The sequence below is a fragment of the Lepidothrix coronata genome, unplaced genomic scaffold (genome assembly GCF_001604755.1).
Source record: "Lepidothrix coronata isolate B3197 unplaced genomic scaffold, Lepidothrix_coronata-1.0 Scaffold11, whole genome shotgun sequence".
Classification (NCBI taxonomy): Eukaryota; Metazoa; Chordata; class Aves; order Passeriformes; family Pipridae; genus Lepidothrix; species Lepidothrix coronata.
The window spans coordinates 7,601,573-7,616,008 of record NW_016690191.1 but is presented as its reverse complement, the minus strand read 5'-3'; the positions used below and the strand labels follow the sequence as shown (position 1 = coordinate 7,616,008).

Sequence of the window (14,436 nt, the reverse complement as noted above, 5' to 3'; positions counted from 1 at the left end):
TATGCAGTGTATGATTTCTGTAGTGCCATTCACATACTGTTATATTAAGATTATTCTCAACTTCTTGGATAATTTTAGATTTCTTCAAACAAGTTTATTTAGTGTTTATTACTATTACATAATATTATTCTGGGGAACACTAACTTAATGAATGTCACTATGGCATATTGTAAACAGTAACATTTTGTAGGTGCCACATGCTTGTATTTGAAGCAGCAGAATGGGCTCATTGCACTGCAGGAGCTTCTGAAAATGTAGATCTTTTTGGAGGACTCAAAGTAATTTGCAGTGACGAGAAACAGAGAAGATGGTGATTCTGACCACAACATTTCTGACAAGGCTTCCTTAAATTAGACAGACTGTGAATCTGCTGTTTTTTCTTTTGCAGTAATTGTGTAAATGTGAACAGCACAAGTGAGAATTTCTCTGTGCTGATGAAAGTTTGCTGGTAGGTGTGGCACTGCTGCCACAGTGGGAATGTGATATTTTATCATGTTTTACTGTACAGCCCATGCTGGCAGAGGCAACAGACCTGAGCAAGCACCTCACTAGCAGAGTTACATGAATATATTTTTATCATACTATGATAAAAAAAATCATGTTGAAAAAAGTTATATTTTACTGTAGAAAAAAATGTTTCATTAGAGGTACAAGATAAGATGGATAAATATTTCTGAATATTCTCAGAAGTTAAGAAAAAAATAAATCTTGTCAAATGACAGACTGAAAAATTATAATAGATTATTTCTTAAACAAAAAAAATAAAGATTTTGTTATCACCTGTAGCATACTCTCTAGGGCACTCTCATGTCCTGGTGAACATAGAAATAGAGTCTTGAAAAATACTTCAAGAAAATCTGTTTATGCTTACACAGCAATTTATACAGGCCCAAAAACTGATTTGTGCTGTGTTTTAATGCTTCAGCATATTGAAATCACTTAATATTGCTTGAAACAATGCTTAATAATGCTTAAACCAAGAAACAAATACACTTTCCCATGTCATACATCAGATTGGGGTGCTTATCTGCACGAGTGAGTGCACAGAGAAATGCATTTCTGTGGATGATGGAAACAAACCTCCTCCATTTGCAAACAGAAATGCTGGTTATGTTACAGGAGTGCACATGAGATGGGCATGAACTATAACAGCACCAGGGAAACACAGGCCTGAAGTCAGAATGAGAGAGATAATTTTTGTATCTACCTTTATATTGAGTTCATGTGCCCAGGCAATGACAAAAATCAGCAGTCATGTCTCAGTGCTATTGAAACAACACCACTTATTCATTTGGTTCTTATTGCTATTGAGAGGTTATTTTGGCTTTTTAAAATGATTAATGCTATTTCCTTTGGTATGAATTTTGATAGTCTTTTGACATTTCCATCTGTTCTTATGTTTCTTAAACTAAGATTGTTATAATATTTTTTTTTAAATCACACAAGTATAATAACTTGAGAAGGAAACTTTCACCCACTTTAAACAAACAAAAATAAAATGAACCCACTGACCTAATGTTTTACAAGAACCAGAGAGAAAAATCTGGGGGGGAGACGGGGACTTACTTCCAAGACACATTTCCCTGAAAACATGTTTTTTATTTAAGAAGCAGAGGTCAGATAAAAGCTTGTATAAGTGCTGTTCTTTGTTACTTTTGGAAAATAGTTTTATAAGGCTAAAAATTGTTTCCAAATTTAAGTTTTGTGCACCTCACTTCATTTGAACAATGGGAATTAAGAAACTATTCCAAAAGAAAATTAATTTTTAATTCTCAGGTGAAATTAATGTACAGAAAATATTTTAAATTGGAACACTGTGTCCAAGAATTGGGTTCAGATTCTTTTTCTTCCAGTGCGACCTCAATGTAACACAAAAGCCATTTGTTACACCAAGGGACAGATACACACCTAATATCTGTAATTTGTTAAGGTCTGTTGGTGTTCCTCTGATAACCTTTTATGGGGGCAGGAAGGAGGTTATTGTCACTTCTGCTGCAAATCTATCCTGTCTGAGCAGCAGATATAGTTCCTCCTTCTCTCCCATACATATATAAAAATATTTAAATGCTCTATTTAATTCCAACATCAGTATAAGAAGTCAAACCGAGTCATCCATCTCACACTGAAAGCACCTCAATGCCAGTGGTACATTTTTCCAGCTTTGAGACCAAAGAAAAATTTTGTTCTGCTAAATGAAAGCGATCAAGTGGTTAATCCTTTCAAGTGCAATTAGCAGCACTGACCTCCCTGTTCTTTAAAATGAGGGTCATGGGGAGGTAAAGGCCAGTTCTGGGCCTTTTCTTTCATATCAGAATACCCCTTCACTAACTATCTCTTCTGTTTCCAAAAACATCAGAGACCAAGAGGGAAAAACAGGCTTCTGCTTCCATTAGCAGTAACTTAAACAGCCATAAGTTAAAGGGGGAGGAAAAGGAAGAGCATCTCTATCTCCTTTCACAACAGAAGACATCTGGCCTCCTGCGGGGAGGCCCCAGATAACAAAGAACCTGTCATTGCAACCCCGCCCGATGTGTTCAGAGAACCATTTTACCTGCAGTCTGGCTCATTCATTTCCTGCCACTGGAGCCATCTGCTTTTGCTTATTGTGGGTATTTTTGTTCTTTCTTTGGCCACGAGCATGAAGTGGCTTCACTTTAGCATGCCTGCATGCTTGGTCAGAGGGAGTATTTAATCCTTCTCTCAAAATGAATAAGAGAGGGAGCTGCAAAAAACAATTCCTTTCCTGGAAGGTAGCACAAATGTCATCCAAGCTGAGGTTGAATAAAGGGTCATGTCAGTGCATGGGGTAAAGATACATTGAGACTGAGAAGAGATGCCAACTTGGAATCTACAGGAGAACCTTCCAAAGCACTTGTAATCTTACCTTATTTAAATCCTTTGCTGCTGCTTCTTGCAATTATTTTTCAGTTGGAGACCATCTGGTTTTTCACAGTGCTCTTCAGGCCCTGTTGCAGAGTAATACAGTGATCTGTTCTTACTTTTCTCTTGCACTGAGCTTCAGTATTTTGCTTGACTGCTTTAAAAATCAGCCTACATAAATGATGGTTATAGCTCACTTGTATAAAATGTAGTGTGACAGGAAAATCCATTCTAAGTATTCCTACCTTTGAAAGGGCCAAAAGAAGGATGGGGGTAGACTTCCATTAGTTTCCCATCATTTACTATAATTAATACACTCCCAGGTACCATTAACTTGTGCCTCAGAGTATTCTGGGACACAAAAGTTAACAGTGATGGCAGCACAGTTAAAACAGGAAAGCTTTTCCACTAAGATTAAAATATCATGTGGCAGTTAAACCCCTGATCTACTGATACCAGAATATGAGGTCACCTATTAAGGTACTGAAGAACTCAGCATAATTCCTGAACTGTTACCCCTTGTCTTCAGAGACACCATTTTAGTAAAATTCCAATGCTGTCATTAATAAGAATGTGAATTGTGATGGGTGACACTTAGTAATACTGACATTCAAAGGAAGTGTTTATATGAAAAATGTACCACATTCTTCCTGTTCACTTGTTGGGAAAGATAACACATTGCTGCCATTTTATGGATCCCAAAGAGAAATGAGATGCTGCAGAATTTTGAAAGTAGAGTATCACATTAAACTAAAAACACTCATAGTGGTGTGATTTCTTTACCACTATTTGCCAGAAATAAACTCACATAATTCTTGAGTTCCACAGCAAGAGGTGGGAACTACTTCTCTAATGCAAAGCAGACAGCAGACTTAGTATTTTAACCTCATGGAAAGTGGAAATTTTTGTCTAACTTTAGCAATACTGGTGCGGTTACCACATGATTTTACTGTTGACTTTTCAGACCACTGGTGTTGCAATAGGATGTTTAGAAACATACCACAGGAGAGAATGCTGCACACCAACCCACCCCAGCCTGAGTCCTGCTGCACCCACCATCCTGGGCACTGGGCTTCCCTGACCTAGGAAGTTCATTTCTGCCTCTGAATAACAAATCTCTCCCTATGAAGCTTGGCCCGTCAGCCAGTTGAACTGAGCACGAAACCTAAAGGCTGAGAATTATTACTTCAAAGGTTCTGATGGTAAAATTTTTCAACAACAGGGACAAGATGTACACATATAGCAGTGAGTACATATGTGTACACGTATAGAAGTAGGTGTACATGTGTTAGTGTCAATAAACAATATCTCTCCCCTAGCAATAAATGCATTAGGGCACAAGCCAAATATTTTCTCTGTTGCTGTTTCTGTCTTAGGGAACATAAAGAAAATCAGTGTGGTATCAGAGTTTACAGTATTAAAGATTAAACTGCTACATGCATAGAGCAAATGTATACTTTGAGAGACATATAGCTGAGCCTGCTAATTTACATAGATGAGTAGTTTGACTAGGAGTTCATGTAAGTGTGGATGAACTCTCCAGCACAAGTGCAGTATTATCCCTCCAAACAATATACTGGGAAAAACAAATGATGTTTTATATTTTATTACCATTTTGAATATTGCTGCTGCTGAGTCTAGTGAAGCTCCCTACACTCCTCTTGTAACCATCACATTTTCTTTGCAGCTCCAAGCAGTGCTGAAATATTACACCTGTTAAAAAAAAAAAAATTAAGAACACCCAACGAGGCTGAACAGGATATACCAGAGTACTTAAAAGTGTAAAACTAAAATTTAGAGACTGCTGAACTACACCTGTACAGGGGAAATGCCATGGATCCTGCTCCACCATTTCTTTAGGACAGAAGGAGAAAGGAGCAAGAGGACATCTACCATGTAAGGTACTAAGGAAAAAGGGTTACCTCAGGTGATAGTGGGCATAAGCACCTACGTACATGCACTTACATGATCCTTGATGGAAAATTGGTATTATACATAATGCAATGTGATGTTTTCTTTGCTGGCATTTGATTACTGACTGGAGAATAAAATAATCAAGCCACACTTAGAGTTTCTCTGAGGTTCCTTAATTAATATTATACAAGTAGTTTATAAATTGCTTAGTTTATGCTAGTATTTACTCTATTTCAAAGTAATTTTATGAGAAACAACAGCATATAAATCTATTAATTTAACTGTAAATTTCATAAAATATCTTCTCTCCTTCCAAAATGGCCTTTACTCTGGAGAATGTGTTTGTACATATGATCTGGTATAACCCATAACCTCAATAAAACAAGTTCTCTGTGAGGTAATAGCATGGACTCTTCATTTTTTTTTTTGCAAAATGACATGTCTCAGAATGATTTTCAACAGATATGATATCAACAAGGATTGAATATAATCTCTAGTTAATGTCTGTATCTGTTAATGTCCACAAGTTCTGGGTTTAAGCATACTTGAGGACCCTTCAGGCTTTCCTCCTAATGAGTTTCCATATGAAAAACCTTTCTTCTACTCAATTAAAAATTGAATTTAAAAAAGCATTCCTAGGAAGCACTCAGTTGTGAAGTGTTTCATATAATCATTGAGGTGGGGTTTTTTAACGGTGCTTGAATGCCACCCTCACAGCCTAAAGGTCTGCTTTAGCACAATTTCTGAAGTTAGTTGCTTTGGAGATGGATGCTAGTGAATTGAAGAGAATAAAACTCTTTATAGGTCTAAAAAAGGTATCCTTAGTATCTTTTCTACAGAAGAACAATTATTTGGGTTCCAGTAAAAGAAGTTTGCTCAAGCTGAAACTCAGCCTCCACTTCAAATGTTGCTCCTAATGCCAAATACTAAAAAAAAATTTTTTTCAAGAACATAATAACATTTTATTTCTTTCAAAAACTGTTTGAGGTTTCAGTTTTATGACTAAATTGTTTGCCAAATGCAGCATGAATTCCAACTGATCTAAACCTACATTTTCTAGCGATTAGTCTGTGCAGCTGAAACATTCTATACAGCTTTCTCTTTTCACAGGCTTCCTTTGGGCCTGATCAATGCTACAGTCTCTTTTTTTTCATATTTACAGCAGACAAGGAAGCAACTTGATACAGCTTCAGTTATCAGAAACATCATGTAAAGCACCTCAGTCTACCTGAAGCAATTGGATCAAATTACTTCGTCTTTTAACCTCACACATGTCTAAGTGTGCTTAGAATATTGGCTTTGATCTGCATACCTACATTGGCTAAGAGCACATAAATGCTTGTATTCTATTCTATTGTGACTGTTTGGCGAAAAAATACAACATAGAGACCTTCACATTGCCAAAAGCTTCCCCTTTTCCTTGAATATTGCTTACTGTATGTGGGGAGCTGGTTTAAAATCAATGCCTGAAGCAGCCAGGGAATTTGCCAACAAAGCCATATTGCCCAACTTTTGAATGCAGAAGGCTCTCTAAGGTAGGCATAGCCTACCTGATTTTGCTCATTTTAAAAGGAGAATTCATTGAAAAAATAATAGAGTAACAAACAAAAAAATATTTAATTTTGTGAAGCCCATGAAAACTGACACAGTAGATTCAAGCAGCCAATGCTTTAGCTGTTCCAACATATGGATGGCTGAATGGAAATGGCCAGGATTTGTTTTTCAAGGCCTCAGAAAAGTTCTGCCTTCTTTGTGTAGGCAGTGGTCGTTTTCAATTAAACATGTGCCTATGTATATTCATCTTGTGGTGCATCAATTTAGAAAAGACATTTCTTGTTTATATCTCTGTATATTGGCACTCTTCTTGTGAGAAATTAATATATCATACCTAGCACTGTACTAAACTCTGTCACTGGTTTTTAGTACCTTATTTTGCTTTCCAGAGTTCCAGTATTGGCGTGCAAGTGATAAGAGAATTGGGATCTTCCTGTGCTGCTGAGTTTACTGTGTCATTTGCACCACTGACCAGAGCCAAGTCTGTATCTGAGACAAAAAGGAAATATATTACAAAATGTGTTATTATGAAAGGAAAAGCCACTGCTTCGAGTTATCAAGACAACACCAAAGCACATTAATCAAGCACACAATAAATGATGACAGTTTGTTGTTTCATCTGAATGAAAAAATTAAGTCCATCTGTTGGTGTTCAAACCTAGAATCTAATCTTGGCAGTTCTAACTGCTAATGAAAACTATTAAAAAAATTTCGTGCATTCTCTATGCAAGATATCATAAAAATAAATACGGCTCAGATTTAAGAGGCAGCCCTTACGCAAGGCCGTGGTGAGGTTGCTAAATAGAGCACATATGTGGGATCTGAGGATGACGTCCATCATGTTATACCACATGGGGTGTCTCAACACTGCTCACTGACAGGCCAGATCTACAACCTCTGCTCTGTTGGGCTCCTCAGTTCCACGGCTCTGCATGCGGGAAGAGCTCCATTGACACGCAATCCATGGTAGGTCCAGGAACTGACATTTTAGTAGCTCAAGAGATTCCACAGCTTTGGTTAAGATGGTACAACACAGCTCTAAAAATTAGTAAAAATTCCTAAACCTTCTAGTCACAGTGGTCATGAGTGTTACATTTCTAGAGTAACTCTACTGATAATAATATAGTGTTCAGAGCTTTGGCACCAGCAGTATCAAGTCGATCTCCCTTATCCTCATGCTCATTCAATCCTTCAAGGAACTCTTACTGGGTTTGTGAAGTGTGACATCTGCACAAGCAGCAGTAATTCTCTGCCAAGCATTCTTACCCACATGCCTACCAATTTATTTTTTGTTGTTGTTTTTCAGTTGTTCACAGTTTGCCCAGTAAAGTCAAGCTTATTAATCTGTGTATCTGTTCAGTCTCCTGGAGTCCATATTAAAATCAGCACCACATTACAGCTTCCATTTCTCCTAACCTTTCTAACCACAGGGCTGGCTGTGCCTGGCAATGAGAGGAGGATGTTCTGGCTGTACCATTTTATTACCTTCTGCAAGAGCCCTCCAAGTGACTGAGGTGCATGAGCCAAAGGAATTTAGTGTCCTGTTACATGGAGAACAGCCTCCAGGTCTAAGAGGTCTACTAGGTCTACTTCAAGCATAGAAGGGAATAAAAGCAATGTAACACAGAAATGTCTGATTTCCCTGCTGCCTCTAAGTTCCTAAAATGCACACAAATGTAATGTCAACAAACTTACAACATCACATACATCAGTGCAAGCAGAGTATCCTCACTGACAACAATGAAGCTACATCTACTTCAGATGTTTATGAAACATAACTACATAATCTTGTCCTTCTAATCTGTGTTTATAGGATGAACAGTGAATCAGAAACATTTTAACATTGTCAGCTGAAAATATTTGATATTGAGTCTTCTAGAGGCAGTAAATTCAAGATCCCATGGTACTAAACTTTGCTTGTAAACCTTCCTTTATGAGCTGTCACCTGCATAGTTGCTTGGAACAAAATCATCTTGCTTTACTCCCATCCATTAAAGCTGGGCCCAGTGATGCAAAGCAGCTCTAAACCAGATAAAGCAGTGAAGAATTCTTGTGTGAAGGAAATATGGTCAGTGCAAGGTGATATAAAGATCAGAAAAGGTGCTGTTGAAATTACCAGTTCCCCATCTGTCAGTGACCTTCATAGAATCTAGTTTAATAGTTGGCAGCTTCAGAAGGAACAAAAGGCCTAGAGGCAGTATAGAGCCATCCTGACCTTTCTTCCTGATGCTACAGCTCATGTGCACCTCCAGAGAAATTATCACAGCTGTTATAGCCTTCCTTACTCGTGCAGTATGAAATATATTAGGAAAGGTTTGCCATCTTCCCAAATTTAGGAATTATACAGAAAAAAAGAAATCAAAAGAGACAATTAAGTCAGTGAAAATTAAAACCACAAATCATTAACAACCTAAACATTGATTTTTGTGTGTTTGTATTTCCAACAATGCAGCATTCTGCTTGGAATTCACTATTTATTACGAATAAAGCCTCTGACCCTTTTAAAGATAATTTCTTTAATCTTCAGGGGAAGAGTATATCAACATATTGACTAATAACAAATTTCTAGGACTTTGAGGGTTTTCTGTTGGAATTTTTTAATGTCACTATACAAAATGAACTGCACTTAACGTTACTCTCTACAGCAGCCTGCTTTGCTGGGGGAGGCACTTTGGCCCTTCTCTTCCTGTTTTTCCATATCCCTCTCCTTTCAGAGGCCCCTCATCATGATGACCCATCCATTTGGCTGAGGGCTGCACGCAGCTGCCTCTGAAAGAAGCCAACTGTATTCTTGGGTCAGCTGGAGGAGTCAGCTTGATTACAACTGTAGGGATATCCAGCACTTCTAATGCCCCTAACTGAGGGGAGAGAAGACCTAGGCCTCACCTCAGGTTTCAGCAGAGGTGCAAAACATATCAGCTGGCACATAGCAAGCACTCAATAGCTTCAGGCCATCCAGTGCATAAAGACTGTTTTATTTAAGGATTTTCTGCTACATATTTGGAACCACAGTCTTTTGTTCACATGCTTTCATAGGCATTTGTGAGTTCTTACAATGAAAGAGGAATGATTAGCTGGCACGTTTCACCTCACTGGCTCTGCTGTCCTGTAGTTGGGATGTGTGAAAACTGAATGTTTCCCGATTTCCATTAATATTTTCCATGTATCCTACAGAAATTAAACTGTCCTGAAATATCATGACACAAACATTTTTGTTATTGCTGCAAATTGAAAATGAATGTTGGCCAAAGCTTGCCATTCTTAGAGAAATCTCAGACTGAATAACTGATTACCATGCACAAATCTTGGCAGTGCTGGGTCACCCATTTTTAGGAAAAGCAAGATTTTTCTATTTTTAATGAGAATTAACATGATGAGGGAGGTCCAATGAAGTAAATTCAGTGACTTCATCTCATATTGCTTTGCTATAAACCAGTACTATTCAAAGGGTAAAAAACCAAAGATTTCTAAGGTCTGTGCCCAATGCTTTGTATTTCCACTATCCCCAGCTCCACACTAGAGACCTTCACTATTTTTTAAGATGAGGAAAAATTCTCAGCAGAGTTCACAGAGATCAAGTGAGTCATTGCTCATTAAGGTCTAATCATAAAGAACAGGTCTGACGTACACTGGAGGTGGAATATACACCAATTGTAAATCCTCAGAATTCCAGGATATGACAAATGGTGTAAACCTGATGAAATTAGGATTATTGCAGTCTTAGGGCCTTGTTGAACCCTTTTGCCCTATGCTGTATCATTGCAAAAGAATGAACACTATAGTGCTGCCAAGACATATGCTGTGATACTTCTACTTAATCAACATTTTTCATTTGAACCATCGCATTATTTATGGTTGTAATTCACTACATCAGGAGGTGTCCAGCCTTCAGTAATATCACATATATCCAGGACATGCTGTTAAATGGGTTTACTGGTGACAAGTGGGCACCAAGTCCCAAAAACATTGAGCTTTTTTTAATACATCTGAACAACGGGTTTCACTGCAAAGATCGAAAAGAACTACAGCCTTGTATTTTGTTCACCAAACAATATTATAACCCCCTTCTCAGCTTATGGTGTAGCGTTGTCTATAATGCAAATTTTCAAGCCTCTTGCATATTTGCACATCACTAAAATAACAGTTAATACTTAGCACAAGTCTGCAACAGACAAAAAAAGCAAAATTTTTTCTCCCAAACACTTATAATCAGGGACAAAAGCATCAAAGACAGAAGAGGAGGCCTGTCAAAGTAGAGCTGGGCAATGCTTTAGTAGTGTGCACTCAGGTAGCCTACAAGTAAATGACCCAGCAGGTTTAGGCTTTCAGAACAGATTTCAAGGTAAAGAAAAATGGTACCCTCTTGGAAAGCTCAAGACACTCCAGCTTCCAAGGAAGCAGGGATATACAGAGGAACAGACAGGGTTAGGCATGAAGTTGGCTAATGATTGTAGAGGTCTGTACCTGTAATTATGGGCAATACATAGGAATGACTGCTAAAATCACATGAGGTCCGGGTGGCATATAAGGAGAGAAGAGATATTGAGCAGTTTTAGTATTCTAAGTGTGAATTGGACACTCAAAGGAAGTGGAAACAAGATTTTGACATGACTAAAGTGACAGTGAACAGTGGAATATGCACAGTGTTACACAAGACCTAAGGTATCTTGGAAAGTCTACTGTTGAGTAATTTGAACAGCAAATACCTGAACTGTCACCCAGGGTAATGATGGAATTAGATTCCTTTATCATTTCAACAGCTTGGTCTAATCCAGCTTCAGTGCAAGTTCCAACAATTTCCATAGGTTTCCTTTCTGCTGTAAATGCTGTGCCATATCCACCCAAAAGTGACATTTGGCAAAGATCTGATTGTGGCCTAAATGTGAATGTATTAAATGAGCATATTGGTCAAAACACCAGTTCCAAGTCCATTAAAAGAATCCCAAAATAAATAGTTCATTTGCTGTAAGTTCCCATGTAGTTTGTTTGGGAAGTCAGACTGCGTTATTCTTCAGCTCATTAAAGTTTACTTTAACAAGCTGTGAAGCCAATACAAAAATGGTTCAACAGTTCAGTATTGCATTGCCTTTTTTTTATGAAAGCTTCAGGATCCCACTTGGCATAAAAATCACATTTCAAACAGATTTTCAGATACACTTTGGAGAAAACCTTTTTTTCAGCCATTTTTAAACAATTTCTCTTCTTCTCCCTAAACTACCTTAACATTTTCCTTAGTGAAACAAAGATATTCTTTGTTTAAATAACGTCTCCCATCCTGCATGTTATGAAACAGCACATTTCTCATTTCCTCAGAGCCAGTTGCTGGGTGAGATCTTTCAGTGAAGGCCATTCAGTGTTTTATGAAATATTAACTTACATGGTTGGTTTCACGAGTAAATCACATTGCTGTTGTTGCTTTTTCTAGTTGTTTTTTAAGTTCAATTGCCAGATTTAGTGTACTAGGAACTGTTTACATGCAGAAGAGCTAGAACTCAGGCCAAACTAAGCAGGTTCTCTTATGGTAAAAGATCACCAGTGATGGGAAGGAGTCAACTGTCCCAAGGACAGGAGTTTGTTCTCCAGGCCAGCTTTAAGTGCCAGCCCACAGGCAGTCTGTGACCAACCAGAGCTGAACTGGTAGCACATTCACACTGTTCAGTGAAGTGCTTGAGCTACAGGCAACGAAGCTACTAAAAAACAGGGGGAAAGTGAGGAAAGGCTCTCCTAGCACGCATGTATTGCTTGCAATCCTTGAGTTGGCTGGGTATCTCTGCAGTGTTACACATCATGCAACCCAGACATATTTTGATTTCTTTACTCTCCTTGGCATTTTAGGAGTTTGTTTGCCAAATTCTAATCTAGAAAAGCCACCAGACATCTATCCAGTTGTCATAACTTTTCATATTTACTACCATTATGGGTGAAATTCTGTCAGGGAGCCAGTCCAGTCATCCAATATTCTGTAACATCTTATTTGTAAAAGTTTCCGAAGCAGATGCCATAGTCTTTTTTTCACATAGAAAAGGGAAAAACTAGTGGCATTTCCTTACCACACACACGATGCCTGACAGGACAGCTCCATCCAGAGGAACCAGTCAAGACACCCACAATTGTCAAGACTGTTGCCAAGAAGAAAACCTTCTGCACACAAGGCTAGAGTAACTGTCTGGCATTTGAGTAACAGGCATATCTGCTCCACCTACAGCTGGCAGTCCCTGCAATTTAGTATGCACCACATAAGGGAAGGAAAAATTAAATTTGTATTTCAAGAAATGATACAATTCCCAAAATATTTACTAAGTGAAACAAATGCAAATAAAAGTTATTCAATCACTTGGTTAGCAGAAGATTGTTACCTATGATCATTATTGGTTTGGTTGTGTAAGCAAATATGCCTTTAGAATTTTTGCTGAAAGATTATACAGGCATAGTAAGAGCTGAAATCATTTGTTATTTTGCAGGACAAAACCCTTACTCTCTTATTTCTTTCCAACACTAGTCCACAGTTATGGCAATGGCTAGGATTACATATACATCTGACTAGGTAAACATCCACAGCTTATTTTACAGCACTGCTGCTGGCTAAAAAGTTTTGGATCTCTGCAGTGTGGTTTGTGGGATGCTACAGGGTCTTGCAGACTTGTTAAGGAGTTTTCTATAGGGCTAGATAAACATTCTGCAGAGTACTTTGTTGATTCTTCATAATTTATGCCAATTTTTTCAGTTAACATGCAAGGCTGCACTGTGGCTGCCATTCAGTGAGCGCTGGATGTGCGTGCAAAAAACTTACATTTATTTGCAATGAAACAGCTCAAGAATTACTGTCTTGAGAGTATTACCATAATTGAGGAGTGCATACTAATCCAGTGGTGTAGCTTGGATCCAATGCAAAATTGTATCAGACTAGCCATGGATGCTGTCAGCAAGCCAAAGAAGCCAACCAGTGGTGCCCGAGGAAGAAATGGTGCCGAGTTCAGCAAACCTGGGAGCCAGAACGGCTGCTCCGGTGCTGTAGTGACTGTAGCACTAAAAATATTTTTAATGCTATAGCACTAGAAATTAGGACAGGATACAGATAAAGAATAACATTATTAGAGATACTAGTCGCCTTAGTTTAGCTGAAAGAAAGATCCACCCATTTCAGATACAAGAAAAAAACCTTAAGAACTTTTTTTGGAAGGAATTCTCAGAAATGGAAGTGCTCCAGCTCCTGTCATACTCCGTGACTCCTTCTATTTCACCCTTGTTAATTATGAGAAAACAAAAGCAATTTGATATGATTGCTTTCTAACAGCAAATAGGACAGTAATTATTCAGAACACAAAGCTTCAATAGCTGTATAACTTCACAGCAGGAAATAATTGCTACTTAGGGATCTAAAAGATCTCTTCCTCTAGCCAAAAGTTGTTCACATGAGTCTCTTGGGAGTAAAGTTCTATGGAATCTAAGTCAGATTGTCAGTTAACCAAACACTCTTTAGTAAATCCAGAAAACAAATAAATAAACCCTGGAGATCAACATCAGCATCTCTCCTAATCAGGACAAAAGCCAAAGTCAGTAACCTCCTTCTCCTTGTGTTCCAGTCCTACCAAATTTGTTAAGCTAAGTTGTACAAGACTACTTCCTTCCCTTTGTAAGGGACCTAGGATTCAACAAGATTTTGAGGAAAACAGAAAAAGGCCTTTAAGTGAACTGCATCCTAAATTTCATGACAGACTACATTAAAGAGTACCCAGCAATTTCTCAGAAGTCACTAAAGCAGCACTGAAAGCTACACCCCAAAAGAGTGCCCAGAAGTGCCACCACTTTGAGAACCTCGGCAGGAGGGTGAACATCCAGGTGTGGATGTTCCATCGCGCACTCGGCAATTCCTGGAAGAGCTGCTGCTGCCAAACCAACTGGACTGTGAAATGCAGCTACAAGCTGAGGAAGGTCAGAGATTTCAATTCATTTTGCAATACTAAGACCTGCAAAATTAAATTATTTAAATCCAAAATAAAATATTACATTGTGTTTCATACTCATAGCATAAACAGACCATTGAGCAAGAAAGAACTGTTTACTTCTGTTGTTTTCCTTTTCATACAA

General features: G+C 38.2%; 1 long non-coding RNA gene across 1 annotated transcript; it reads right to left on the bottom strand.

The window, feature by feature from the left end:
- Window positions 1-2,884: 2,884 nt before the first annotated feature.
- Window positions 2,885-6,832, bottom strand: LOC108492663. Its single transcript, XR_001873187.1, has 3 exons — window positions 6,721-6,832; window positions 4,492-4,593; window positions 2,885-2,966 (listed from the first exon to the last, which is right to left on the bottom strand). It is a non-coding gene; the product is annotated as an uncharacterized LOC108492663 (long non-coding RNA).
- Between the last annotated feature and the right edge of the window lie 7,604 nt (window positions 6,833-14,436).